This window comes from Anastrepha ludens, chromosome 4 (genome assembly GCF_028408465.1).
Source record: "Anastrepha ludens isolate Willacy chromosome 4, idAnaLude1.1, whole genome shotgun sequence".
Lineage (NCBI taxonomy): Eukaryota > Metazoa > Arthropoda > Insecta > Diptera > Tephritidae > Anastrepha > Anastrepha ludens.
Genome location: NC_071500.1, coordinates 68,283,127 through 68,299,037, shown reverse-complemented (window position 1 = coordinate 68,299,037; position 15,911 = coordinate 68,283,127). Strand labels below are relative to the sequence as shown.

General features: G+C 35.3%; 1 protein-coding gene across 5 annotated transcripts in view; it reads right to left on the bottom strand.

Annotated features, from left to right (window-relative positions):
- The window catches only part of LOC128859677 (solute carrier organic anion transporter family member 74D), a 146,358-nt gene that overhangs the window by 48,283 nt on the left and 82,164 nt on the right, over positions 1-15,911 (bottom strand). The gene's annotated exons all lie outside the window — the stretch shown is intronic.

The window sequence follows — 15,911 nt, the reverse complement described above, 5'->3', positions numbered from 1 at the left end:
TAATAGTAAGTATTTTAATTGAGTTGAGGTAGAATACCATTTATAATCTATTAAGAAAATAGTTAGTTGCATCGTTTGAGTACGCATTCGCAAACTCGGATACTTTCAGTTCAAATTTATGAAGATCAGTCCAAAAAGTTACTAACTGCATTGAAATTGATCTGCAGACTATTTCTGTAACTATTTTCGATCAAGTTCTTGATTGAAATTGTGGATTTGATGTCACACTGAATAACCAAAGCATCTTTTGAGATTATTTACATCACATTAGGTTGCTTTTCTGTGCAGATATTCTTTGAGGTACCGCTGTGGAGCGTAAGTTTGTAAAACTCCTTCCCATTTTTATGCTTTAGATCGCGTAGTGTACCAAATTTTGAGGGTTGCTGTGAGTTTCAGAGTAGAAATATTACTCACTTGGGTAGGATCTCATAAGATTTCTGTTCATAGAACCGGGAGAACCATATGAATTTCAAACTTGCTCTCTTAAATGATGAGCTTAACGGGATCACATATCATGATGTGGAATAAATAAATGGAGAGGGCCCCTAAAATTTTGCGTGGCCAGGTATATATTTAAGTAAATACAGTAAATACGAGTTCAGAACGAAATTCAAGTTGACATAGAAGATTATCTTAATTTAGATAATAAACAAAATATTTTGAAGAATCGTTGGCCATCTCGTCTGAAGTTGAAATACAATAGAAAATGAGATTGACGCCAAGTTAAATTTCTATAAAGAGAATTATTTAGCTATAAGAAAATTAAAAGTTTTTTCTCTAACCCAAAACGACCTTAAGGGTGTTGATCTGCTTACTGATCTTCAAATACATCTTCAAGATATTGAAATTAAAGAAAAAACTCGTTAAACTAAAATTTCTGACTTTTAAAATTTGATGAAAATCCTTCCTTTGTTTTATATGTATGTATGTATTAATATTCTTGTTTTGGAAATAAAACTGCTTAAACATACAACTATTACACATTTTTATGAACTCTTTTTATATTTTTCTCATAAGCGGACACTGCATATTTTAAAATTGTTGCTGTCACTAGTTGCTTTGTACTTGAATATGAAAGGCGCAAATGCTAACCTCTCCACCCATGCGCCACAGGTTGCTTGGATAAAATAATACACATCAACTTTTAATTTTGTTTCTCAAAAACTAAACAATATGCCTAATAATCATACAGGAGGGATTTAAAATTGGAAATATTTAGCACATTGGGGCCTTAACATTATTGAAAATCGTAAGAAATAAATTGCCGGCATATTACGCACCCGCGTGAAACAGAAATAAAAGCAATAATAAAGTGAATACGTATTACGTACATGTGTATGTGTATAATCATGTGAGTCTTGATAAAAAAGCGCCTATTCGAGAACTCCATTCACGCAATTAAATTACGCGGGTATTGTCTGTTTGCAGTCTTTGTTGCTGCAACCTTAATATTCATTTTGCCAAAAATATATGTATTTACATATTCATATACACACATATGCGTGAGTGAGTATGGATATGCACGTATACTAATTTCAATCGCTGGAAATATTCTTATTGTCAGGCCTAAATGCTTGACTGCCGATATGAAACGGCGCTTGCCACTCTACTCCCGCTTTTACAGTTTCCAACCACTCACTATCGATTGGGGTTGCATGTAGTCATTCCTAAATACATACATATGTTTGTGTATATCTATAAGTATCTGCCACTGCAAGTCGGGCAAAGTATCTGCGTGTAGCCGTGTTGGCGTGTGCACGAGTAAATGTATGAGTTTGCGCAATTGTGAAACAAAATTATCAAAGGCCTTGAGCCAAAAAGGAGTGCATGACTTGCATGCACTAGTGCAACGAAAACAATAAAACAAATTCGTTGCAAATATGTGTGTACATAAATAGGAATGCATACAAATGTATATACTTATACATATTATACAAACAAATGTTTAATATTTTTTTCATATCAAACTATCTACTTCGGGTTACTTATAAAAAATTGCGATTATGTTAGATATAGTTCTAATTAGCAAAATTATGATATTGTTTTTTGGTTTTTACGAGAAGCACGTAACGAAAGCCTATGCCACTCAGAGTGCGACTTTAACTACACTAAGCCGCCTACTGTCAATGAATCAATCACCTCGGTACTACTGGTAAGTGAACACTAGGCTCAACTTCGGTTACTGTAGCCTGTCGAAAGTTGCATCTATCTTCTAGTCGAGTTTTTTCGTATCCAACTACTATTATGCATGTTGTCCTGCAGAGCTTGTCCCAAATTGTATAGGACTACGCCATTTTTTGCTAATAAAGCCGACTGAAAGCCCTAAAAAACTAATAAAAGTTAATTAGATATTTCGAGCAGTTTGAAGAAAGGCCGTAAGTACAATAAATATGGTAGGGAGATTGACATAATTGTAATAACGAGATATTAGAAAAGATGCATAAAAAGTAAATAAAATAATAGCTATTTTTCTCATCTATGTTAAACTATTTTTTTAAATTGAATTTGTAGTATATGACTAAACTAAAGTAATAGCCTTACAATACACATTATACCTTTATATCCTGCAGACTAAATTCATTCATGCGCAGGGTTAAGAAGGATTCCAGGCCAAGAAAAAACTCCTCATAAAAACCATCTGCCGTTCGGAGTCGGCGTAAAGCTGTATGGCCCTCAATTTGTGGAACAAAATCAAGACGCGCGCCATGAACTGGTGGAGGAGCTCGACCAAACACCCAAAAAGAGTGTAAGCGCCAGTTATACTTATATATACTATGTATATTAATAGGTATGTAGATAGATAAATACGTATACATGTATTTTTTTATTTTGGGAACATAGGTATTAATATTAGTGTTCTAGTTTTTCGCATGCAATTTTTATATCAACGTTCTAGTAGATTCTGTAGGTACAGGTACTAGAGATTGCAACTTATATAACATCAAAAATGGATGGTGTATAGTATTTTGGATTTATACTTTCTATATAAGTGGCGGTGAAGTGCGATTTTCAATCCAGAAAAGGCCTTTTTAATTCTTTTTACATTCAATTGAAAAAATTATTATTCTTGTTTCGAGGCACTTTTTTGGTCATTCTTTTTTTTAATTGTAGACTTTTAAAAACTATATTGTATTGTAACTCATTTAGTCTTGTCAGAGGACTCATTTTACACAACATTTTATGCTGCAGTATGCTTTGCAATTTTAGCAAAAAATTGCTATATTTTTTATTGGCTAACACCTTAATCTTAATTTCAATTTTCATACTAATTATCTGATAAAAACTTTCGAATCAACGGCAAACATTTGATATGCAAATCAATATACACTTTTTAGAAATAGGTCCTTTGAAATGGTGTTGGTACATACTAGCAATTTTTAAAACTTGACCTGAATATTTGCAAATTTTGGCAATCGCATATTTGAATCTTTCCATACCTACATTGATATTATTAATATTATTGGGCCATAATGCACTGTGGTTAAAGTAGCAATGTGATTTCGGAGTAATATGTTGTTACTCTAGAAACCCCTATCTTCGACTTCCACATCAGCTATCTGTGTGCTAGATTTCTGAGTCAAGTTCAGTCTACGAGTTACCTGTCTCACAGAGCACCTGTACAATTAGTGCGGGAGTTATTGAGTCGTTTATGAATGTCTTAAAAATGTTCATATGTCTTGTGAAATTTCCGTTCCTTTGTTTAGAAATATTATTAAGTTTAAGTGCTCCCAAAATAGTTTCCTCCTCTATCATGATATGGAGAGGGGTATTTATAGACGTGCACTGAATAAATCCGTGGCAAGTTTTCATTGTCTTAGTTACGCCAATGCACTCCAATTGTAGTCATTTATTTAAGTTAGTGCTTGCAGTTCTTTACCTATTGTTGGCCTTCTAACAAACTACCAGTAATTTGGGGATAAATTGTAAGCTTTATCAAAAATATTGTGCAGGGGAAAGAGGCCATCGTTTCCTCGTGGGCAACAGCATCTAACTGCCCATTTCAAGCGAGGCATCTGTCGAGCGCCACACTAAGATATCTTGCTTTCTTAGAGAAATTTATCGTTGAACTCCGTAATGTCGATTCTTTCATAAATAATTTCCTCATCCAATTTCAAAAGGATTGTCTTTTTTACATTCAATTCATTTTTGTATCCTTGCAGTCCAATTCAATAAAGGCCATAATATACTTAACACGTTACTGTCGTCAGATGAGAGAAACTTAAATTTTATTATACAATAAGTAAACATTTTGCTTTCCTTAATTTTGAAGTAATTAATTTAATGTAAAGGAATAATATTGAATAATATTTAATTGCAAAAATGGCAATTCGTGCAGTTCGCTTACTAGAATTTTTGGGACTTTGTTTAATGAAAATGTAAGAAGAGCAGGCTATGGATACAACTTAGATGGTAATTAAGCAGAAATTAGAATTGTTTATTAAATTGTATCACTTTTTATGATGGACACTCTTTGGAATAGTAATATTGATTATTTTCTTCTTTATAGTCATTTGTTAAAAATGTAGTGAAATACACCTTTTATAATGTGGGCCTCTACTAAGAGTACAGTTTTTTAAATGCCGTTAGTTATGGTAATTTGATCTGCGCTATTAAATGCTTCGATTTTTAAAGTGTACAAATAGTTTAATATAAAATTAAAAGTTATTAAATTAAAATTATTCTTAAATAATTAATAAGTAACGATAATTAAAACCTAATTATTAAACTTGGGCGCATTGATATTAATTTTGGTAAAACAATTTAACAATTTATTAATTATTTATTATTCTTGCACGAAAGAAGAAATCAATCACAATTCATGATTAAAAATACTGAGTCGAAAATGTGAAATATAATTAATTATTATTGCCTAATAACTGTACTAAAACTGAAACAAATACTCATGTACTTGTAAAATTAAAATCTGATGCTCCATATTTGTGCTAAAAACAGACTCCGCTCGCTATGCCAAACTTGGCCGCAGCTACGACGAAATGATTCCCTCAAAGACAAATCGTTATATACAAACATATACACTCATGCGTATGCACATATTTGTATTTGTATTTGCCATACTGGGGAATTAAATAATAAATTATTTATGAACAAACCAAATAGTTGTGTGACGATAAAACCAATTCACATGCAATCATACTACTACCAACTACAACGCGCAGAGTTACAACCACACCATGTGTATATCTACTTATGCGACAATAAAAAGTAAGAACAACATCAATGCACTCTGCGTCAATTTAAGTGAAGATAAATGAGAACAACTTAAAAATGGTAAACGACACATGCAATTGCATTGAGATAGGTCACTCACACGACGCGTCACACACACTTGCGCACATACATGGTATGCACGTCATATTCAATACATTCACACAATGTTATGTACATGTATATAAATATTGACAAACAGGAGCTGGTGTGCAACTGCAGTGCAATAATTGCAAATATTTCTCTTTGCAGAGGGGAGTGGGAACAATGCGAGTAGTGAGCAATGGCCCATGTGTCAAGAGGTCTGAGCGCTGAGAGGGAGAGTGCAGGATTTATGTAGAGAGTTTGCAATTGCAACGTATTGTATGGACGCTAAAAAGTAGGCAAAATCTTTGTGTTTGCGTTTCTGAGTACACAAAATAAAAACAAAAATAAAAACAAAAAACACTATGTAAATATCAGAGACAAAAGAGAGGAGAGAAACAGAAGTAATAAATATATATTTAGTATGTATTAGTAAAATATGCAACTATTAAAAATTAAGCTTAGTTCAAAATTGCACGCATACCAATATGTATGTACATTTTCAACATACTTATATAGAAATGTACAATGTATACTTACACTTATATTGGAAAACACATAGTTCGACTTGCGCATATGTGTAAATAAGTATGTATGTATCTCCAAACTAATTCCATTCACTTTTATTTGTGCGCAAAAGAGTATGAAAGAAGTTTTTCACGTATACGCCCCCACTAACCTACCAACAGCAAAAGTTGTCCCCCACACAAAGTCAGCGCTAGTCGCGCCTCCTCATTCGCAGTCACAGTCACAGCAATAGCAACAACTTAACATCAATTTCATTTTCATTTCACTCTCAATTGCACCTGGTTTACATGCACCTCCAGCTCTGCGGCAACCTTCTCTGTAGTTGCTGTTGTAAGCGGCATTTTAAGAGTATGTGCTAGTGTTAAAGCTGCATCTCGTACATATGTATGCCCGTCTGCCATGCAAGCAAATATACCGCACATGCACTTTGTCTATACAGTCATACGCAAACGCACACACATACATACCCTTCTCAATACATGCAAACATATATACATTTATATTGCAGTACCTTAATTGCTACTCCGAGTCTGCCGTTTTGCTATTTTATCAGCTTTTATGCATTTTGAGTATTGGCGAGAGATGCAACCATATTCAGTTATGTGACAAGAGTTTACTGAGTGGAGAGAATTCGTTTTACTTTCCTAGTTTGGCTGGTTATTTGCCGCTTACTCACAGTTAGGCAGTTGTTTAGCTATACCATATTTGCTTACATATAATATACTTGCATGCATATGCAGAATGCCGATATGTTATGAATGTGCAAAGTGAGGGGAGAAGGTGGCTTGTAATCATTAAGTAATATGTGGTTGCGCTATCAAAATATTGAAAGTTTGAAAATTGCATACATACTTGCAAACAATGTCAACAATGCTAGTATGTTATTATTTTTAATTACATGTAATGTCTACAAAATTAAACTTTGTACTTTTAATGGATGCGGTGAACATTTTTATTCATCAGCAGAAATAAGAAAAAATGCAATAGCAATAAAAACAAATTTTATGGCTACAAATAGGCAACCGGTTACACTCAATCGAATATTAATACCTCGTTAACAGAGAATTTTAATCATATATAACTACACAATTGTGTGTATATACCATATAAATAGGTGCATATATGTATACGAGTAGCATATATGTAGAATATACATACATATGTATGAGTAAATTCTACTACATACATATGGTATATTAATGAAACCGGATACGAATAATCAGAATATATCTATATTAGGATATAATAACTTCATACATGCCTACTTATACATACATATGTATGTATATGCGTACCTAAGTAACGTTGTTATGACATACATGTATGTGCACATGTACATAGAATGTATGCTAAAATGATGAATGAAATTCACTTGAAAACTGCATTGCCGTTTGTTTTTGTAGACAAAAGAACTCTGATGAAATCACTTCGCAATCCCCTACAACTCCTTACAAAGTATTTTGCGACTGTTTCTGCAAATTCTCAATGAAAATAATTTTTTTTTTTAATTTTCATGCAATATTAGATAAATAAATGACTTCTACTCCAATCTGTGGTGCTCTTTTGCGAAAAACTTAAATAGCGACCGCTATTTAAAAAATTCAAAAACTCTGTACTTTTAAGTCTAACATTAAAGCTTATTGTTATTTTTTATAAAACGGATTTTAGCTCATAAGCGTAATTTAAAAATTATCTACTCGAGAAAACAGTATGAGAATTCTGTATACCAAGATTTAAAAACACATTAGGGTTGAAAATCATTATATCCACATTTGTATGCATAATCATATGGAAATGCTACCCTCTGACTAGGACAACAAATTTTTTAATACCCTATTGCTTCGCCTGACAGGGATATCACCAAACCAAAAGTAATACAGATACACACTCACACTCACTCACAGAAAAATGTATCTGTCATGGTCGAATACTTGGCAAAATTATCATGAAAAATCTGTGTGTACATGTTGCATTCTTTTGCATCGACTTGCAGAAACAAAAACACCCTGGAAAAAGTGCTGCCAAAAAGCACTTAACGAGTGTTATTAGGACCGCGTTCATACAGGGAAACAATTGCTGCTTCAACTCGTTACTTGTGATGCTCGTTGCCTGTCAACACCCTTTGTGTTCTCAATCCTCTCCATGTTGTTGTTGTCCGTAGATAAAAAACTAAACAACTGCATAGAACGGAGTTGCCGTGTGTGAGCCGACGACCAATACCAAAAAAGAATTCGCAAATTTCAAACAGCTAAAGTCTCCCTCAATGAACGCGGTGTAATGAAATTCTCTTGAAAGAGGGTTGGCAGCACTAAAAATAATGAGTTATAAAAGTTGTACCTCTTGAATAGAGTTGTATTGGACAGCGGGTAACGCGTACCATGTGTCTAGGGATTTTTACAGTTTAATATTCCACTAATAACCTTGTAAATTTTCAAATCGATCCATCAAGCCGTTTTTTCGGACCGACTGATCAAACTTTTACAAAAGAATTGAAGGAACATGTGCATTGTTTTTAAACATTATTACATAAAATTGAAAAAAACATTTTTTTTCAACTTTTTTCGCATTTTTGCATTAGTATCTTATTAAATTAAAAAAAAAATCAAAATGATTGGTCAAAATGACAATCAGAACAATCAAATAATATTCGATTTGCACAAGAAATTGTGGGTTTTCTTATCAATAATTTAGAAAGACGTTGTTTTTTTTTTTGAAACAATGAACTTCAACGAGTTGCTTCAAAAAATAGCAAACGAATGATTTTACTACAAAATAAACTTTATTATAATCACAAAATGTTAGCTGAAAGCCGTCTCGTCGCAATGGTGTTTTCCATCACCGTCGTAATTTTGTTAAGCGACTGAATTCTAAGACGTCATCTGATCACCGCCCGTTAACCCATCTACCCGTTACCTGCTGTCTCGCTGCAATTCTGTTTTGAGCTGTATGAGGTATAACTAACTTTGTTGTTGCTTTCACAAATTGTAGCAAATTTTTGGTCAAGTGAGCAGAGCCCGGAGATAGCGAGCATGGAAACGATCCCGCTTAAAGTTTCTCCATTTTGTTCCGTTTTGTTTGTGCATCCAGCAGTTGGACTTTTCGTTTTATTAGAGGCTAATTCGGCCGACGTAGCCGAATAAGTTGGTGCATGACTACCATTCGGAATTCACAGAGAGAATGTAGGTTCGAATCTCGGTGAAACACCAAAATTAAGAAAAACATTTTTCTAATAGCGGTCGGCCCTCGGCAGGCAATGGCAAACATCCGAGTGTATTTTTGCCATGAAAAAGCTCCTCATAAAAATATCTGCCGTTCGGAGTCGGCTTGAAACTGTAGATCCCTCCATTTGTGGAACAACATCAAGACACACACCACAAATAGGAGGAGGAGCTCGGCCAAACACCCAAAAAGGGTGTACGCGCCAATTATATAATAGGACTATGAATAAGTTCGTGCGGTTTTTTTTCGAAATTTGAAACTTTATTGACGTAAAATGGTTACAAATTTAATATTCAAAATATTGTCCATCGCTTACTACTACTTTTTCCCATCTTTCTGGCAATTCACGGATTCCCTTTGTGAAAAATTCGGTCGGTTTTGCCGCAATCCACGAATCGATCCATTTTTTGACTTCATCGTAATTACGGAAGTGCTGGTCAGCCAGGCCATGTTGCATCGATCGGAAGAGATAGTAATCGGATGGCGCAAGGTCTGGACTATACAGCGGGTGGGGTAGGACATCCCATTTGAGCGTTTCTAAGTATGTTTTGACCACTTGTGCAACATGTGGCCGAGCATTGTCATGTTGCAAAATAACTTTGTCGTGTCTATCGGCGTATTGCGGCCGTTTTTCTCGCAGTGCTCGGCTCAAACGCATCAATTGTCGTCGGTAGACATCCCCCGTAATCGTTTCATTCGGTTTCAGTAGCTCATAATACACAACACCCAGCTGGTCCCACCAGATACACAGCATAACCTTCAGGCCATGAATATTCTGCGCCGACGTCGATGTTGAAGCATGGCCAGGGTATCCATACGTTGCCCGACGTTTTGGATTGTCGTAATGGACCCACTTTTCATCGCCAGTCACAATTCGATGCAAAAAACCCTTTCTTTTGTGCCGTTGAAGCAGTTGTTCGCATGCCATAAAACGGCGTTCAACGTCTCTTGGCTTCAATTCATACGGCACCCAATGGCCTACCTTTCGGATCATTCCCATGGCTTTTAAACGTTTGGAAATGGTTGATTGATCAACTCCCAAAGTTTTTGCAACCTCTTCTTGCGTTTGAGCCGGATCTTGATCGAGCAATTCCTCCAATTCGGTATCCATGAACTTTGGCGGCGCACCCTCGCGTTCTTCGTCTTCCAAGCCAAAATCACCACTTTTAAAGCGTGCAAACCACTTCTGGCACGTTCGCTCAGATAGAGCATGCTCACCATAAACTTCCACCAAGATACGATGACTTTCGGCTGCTTTTTTCTTCATATTAAAATAATGAAGAAGAATTCCCCGCAAAAACACATTATTTGGCACGAAATTCGACATTTTCAAGTGTGGTAAAAATATTGTTGTTTACGCTTCAAATAAAAAACTTATACTGACGTTTGTGCCTTACGACAGTAGCTCTCCAATGAATGTTTGGAAATGTGGATCGATGGAATAATAATCAAGTTACGCCATCTGTTGTAAAACCGCACGAACTTATAAATAGACCTATTATATATATATATATAATATAGTGGAATAAATATATTTGTTTTTGTATATTTTTGCTAGATTTTGCTTCATGTTTTCTTAGTAATTTTTATTTTCAAAAAGTTCTTTTTTCATTTGGTATTAGTTTTCTTGCTTTGGTTTTTGTGCGCTTGATTTTGATTTATTATCATATTTACAACAAATTTCAGTAATTTTGCTTCATTTATAGGACAGATATCACAATTTTTTTCTTTGTGTATTTACCGTTATGTGCGAGGTGGGTGCAGTTGACCTATTTCGTTCATTTTCAATACTGTATACGAGTATATGTCCATACATGCTGTTACATACATCCGTTATGTCAACAAAGTTATAACAATTCATAATATTTAATTTTTACTCATACTATAAAAGTTATGTCCCAAGGATCCCGGGATCATTTTAAAAATATCCCGAAATGCGGGATCAAAATGTTCCGCTATTATTGACAACCCGAATATATATAGTATGTATATCCAACAAACGATTTGGTGAGTGGGTGGCGAATCGAAAGCAACTACTGTTAAACTCCACTTTACAAAGTTGTACATAATCAAAAATTATTTGAAGCTAACATAAACTCGAATTATCAAGTCTCAATAGTTTTTAATGACAGACGTTTGCTCAAGTACGCGCATGCATACAGGCATGTACGTACATATGTATGCATCGTCATCGACGTGTGACATAATTAGTGAAAGTGAAATTTATTGAATGCGACGACATCAACAACAACAACGTTGCCATTGGCTGTGCCAACGATCGACCACCACCACGCCAACACCAACACCAGCGCCAACGCCAGCTACAGCATTAGACATGTCGAAACACAAGTCGTATAAAATGTCTTCGGTGGTGTTTTCTTAACAATATTTTATACGAGTTGGTATGGTGTTGACGAGGTTGGATGCTAATGATGAGCAGTAAACTCTCGAAAAAGCAAGCTTCCTGCATTTATAATTCGTATAATCAAATGTGCATGCTCGTGATTAGAAAGCTCTTAGCTTCTAGTAGGATAAACATCAAATGAAATTTAATTTATGCTTTTGAATATACAGTAATCTGTTTTCCAACCGATTTTAGTTTCCCAAGTCGGTTTTCAATGAGGTCATCAAATTTTTTTTGAACTACTTGGGACAGGAGGATTTCGCATTGAGAACAACAACGCCCTTAACTGAATGACTTATAACTATTTTCAAACTTTCTGAAAAAATCAATGAGAATAACAGAAATGTATAGTTTTGGGTGTCACACACAAATATCCAAGTAACACTGTTTGTAGAAGACATTTGAAATTTATTATTGGCAACGGCATTCACATTCATCAATGGATGCAACGCGACAGTTGATTTGATGCACAGTTGTTGAATAATTTGTTATTTTTGTTGTTGCCATTGCAGCGACTACTTGAAATGCAAGAGTGCAGATCAATGCCATCGTCGGCAGCAGTAGTAGCAGCAAAATCAATTCATACACGACGACCTAAATGTATGAATATGTACATACAAGTACATACATATATATAAGTGCACATACAAACAAACAAAGATGCGATTGCAATTTTTGTTCGCGCTTATTTATAGTTAGTTGTTTCGAATGTTTGTTTGATCAAAAATGCCAAATGAAATGGAAATGAAATTCCAGATGAAAACGAAACTGAAAATAATGATTGCAAAACACACAGATCCACACATACATACATACACAGCACACGAACACACCTACATGGAAAATACCTGAAAATTAATAGATAAACAGACAATGAAATATTCATGGGAGCGTATGTACCGTTGCACTGTATTATGACTGCAACTTCAGCAACAACAATATTAATGCAGCAAGTACATTGACACACATATGCATTAGGGTGGCTCATCATATTTATATGCAATTTAATTTGAATCGTATTTTTCCGCTTTTCGAACATATATTAATTTAAGAAAAGACATGTAATTAAATTATTATGTACATAAGTGGGGTATATGAAACCAATCAAGGAGCTTACAAATTTGGGCTGAAGAAGATTGGTGATACTTCATATATACAGAAAACTTCAAATATAAGTTTATTCCCCAAAAGTGATACTTTCGCCTTCGAAGTGCTTCCCATCAACTGCAACACCTTAAATCGCCATTTGATCCTGTTCTCGAAACATTTCTGGAACTCTATTCTGATATAGGCATCAGAGTTGTCTCCGATTTTCCCATTAGTTCCTTTCGGCTGTTCAAACGCGTTTACCCTAGGATTTCTTTCACTCAGTCAAAGGGAAAAAGTCGCTAGAAGCCATTTCAGGTGATATCGATGGCTGTCGTATGGTATTCGTTTCGTTTTTGGTCAAAAATTCATAAATAATTATGGCGAAAACCACGATATTTTTCTCTCAAATCCTTTCGTTTTTGGGCAATTACTTCATGGAAACGCTTTACAACGTTCAAATAATAATTCTTATTAACTGTTTGACCTTATGGCAAAAGTTCGTTGTGTGAGCCTCGCTCTTTTTTTTTTGACTGAAAATGGCGTGGGTTTTTTGCTCTTGGTTCATTCCGAGCTTTCCACTCATTCACCTGATGTCTGGATTGCGAGTCGTACTCATAAAGCAACGTCTCGTCTCCAGTAATGATGTTGGATTGGATTCCGCCTTGAAAATAATCTCTATCGCCGTCCCTTTTTGCTGTAATTGAAGTCCTTTCTGACCAACTTTGCAACAACATGGCACAAAGCAAATCAGCAAGTCGGCACAATCAGTATCTATAATGTCCTTAACGGATCTGCAAGTAGTGCGCAAGTCCTCTGCCAGCTCTCTGATGGTTAATTTGTGGTAGGTTATTGAACAACTTTTATATCACTTTATTGATGTTTTCTTCAGTTTTCAATGTCGACGTCCTGCCACTGATGATGAACATTCCTCGATGAACTCACGATCTCTTTTGAATCATTCTTGCCACTCGTAAACGGCTGTACTCCAAGGAACCATTATCAAAATAGTTTTCTAGGATTGCTAAGGTTTTTGTACCATTGAATCCATTTTAAACGCAAATTTAATACAAACTCGTTGTTGCAAATTAAAATACATTTTTAAAACCGTAAAAAATCGAAAACATGTGCAGAGGTAGATTTACCTAAGGCGGCATAACTTAAAAAGATAACAGTCAATGGTAATACAACTTATTAATAACAGATGAGTCAACCTAACATAAATAAAAATAGAAATCAAATCCGTTGCGGTTGTTCCGGGAACTTTTTAATTAAAGTGGTATGAAAATTCTCTTGCAAATGCATAGAAGAAGCAATAAGAACAAAAAATGAATAAAAACTAAAAATATGTGAAACAATTTAATGAAATATTGCACTCATTCCAAACATTTAAACTGAATTAAATACTTTACTCAGCAGTTTCATAATAATTATGCCATACATTCCTTAAACTATTTTTTTAATTACTGGCAAGTCTCCAGTGGAGACACATCTTAATTTTAAAGAGTTTTTAGTATTAGTATTACTATTTACTCCTTACTGTACATTCTTTGCTACCTAGTCATTATTTTGTTTCCATATCAAAAAACTAAATAGAAGCAGCTTCCAAAAATGCAGCAAATCAGTAATTCATTAAAGTAAATGTATTTTATTGGGTTTGATTTCACGGAGGGGCTCTTACTACCGGGATTCTGTAATATTTACTATCACCTTTTTGACATATTATAAAAAGCAAGATGCGTACGCTTTCATTATTTCATATATCGGTTGAGAATTGCTGCCGCCTCTGGTAAATCAATGGATTGTATTGAGAAAGATACCTTTTTTTGGAATATTGCGCACATTGTGCATATACCAAGTATGTTACGATATGTATGCAAGTAAAAAACACAAAAGAAATACTAAAGGTGCCACTTTGTCAACTTAGTATTTTTGCACGTGGGCTGTACCGGCTTAATATTCGCATGGCAAGTTTATTTATTTATATACAGAGCCGTACACGAGGCCTTTCAGGTGTATATGCATGGAAGGCGTCAGCAGTGACGGTGTTGCTCTCAAGGTGTGTGTATGTGTAATTGCACCTATGTGTGGGAGCAATTTTTGTCCTCCTTTTTGTTATTGCCATGCTGGGCCTGTTGCTTGTTGTTGACATAAGTAATGGGGTCAAAAGCGTTTAGATCGCACCAGGCGCACTGCATAGAACAACATACAAACATGTTCATATTATTGTGGTAAGCATATGTATGTATCTATGGATGTGCATGGATAGACATATGTACACATACCGCAAAAATAGTTTTCTAATAGAACTTCATTTCTTGTGTCCGTTGAATTATTATCACCTAATCACCTCTTACTTATGGCTTCGTAGAATAAATACACTCTAGAGCAAAAATTGCAAAATACATTCAGCGTGCTTTTTTAGGTTATCTGGCTCAGTATCCTGATCGATTCCCTCGGGACTTAGAAGCTGAGGTAATAACAAGCTGAAACCCGTTTAATTGAAATATCCCTAAGGCAATCTCAATGCTAGAAAACAGGATCATTAGAGGTAATATGGGTAATATCAACATAACTTAGAGAGTCCACAGGGGCACTCCACAGGGGAGAGTATTATTTCGACTTCTTTGACTATGTGTGATCAGCAAAATCTTAATAAAACCTAATGGAGGTGGGGTAAAAGTGATTGCGTACGCTGATGGTGTGGTGTTAATGGCATCAGGACTGCGTCCCAATACGATCAGTGAGACCATTCCAAAGCGCTAGGCGAGCTTACTTCTTGGGCTACAGGCTGTGGTCTAAGTTTAAACGCGCGTAAAACAGAACTCATGCTATTTACGACCAGATATAAGGTAGCAATTTTTACCCTATCAAATATTAACGGACAAACCCTCTCACTTTCACCCAGTGCAAAGTACTTAGGGGTCATTTTAGACTCCAAACTTAGCTGGAAATTAAACGTCGAAGAACGGGTAAGGAAAGCAGAAATTGCTTTACATACATACATATATGCCTGTCAACATATGCTAGGAAGAAGAAGGGGTATTCAACCCAAGTATAAATTATGGTGGTATAAGGCGGGTATACGACTAATTTTAGTGGAAAGCTCTAGAGAGAGAATACAACATCAAATTACTTGGCAAAATACAAAGATCAACCTGTGCAAATCATGTCCTAGCGAGGCACTCAACGCACTGACAAGCGATATTCCAATAGACCTACACATTAAGAAGACGGCAACCATGAGTGCATTTAGGTTAAATGAAGCGGGTCGCTGGAAAGAAAAAATGTGTGGTCATGCCTGTCTGTTATTACGATAAACTCAGTTAACCTCGGTGAGGACTGACTACATCGTCTCGACGGT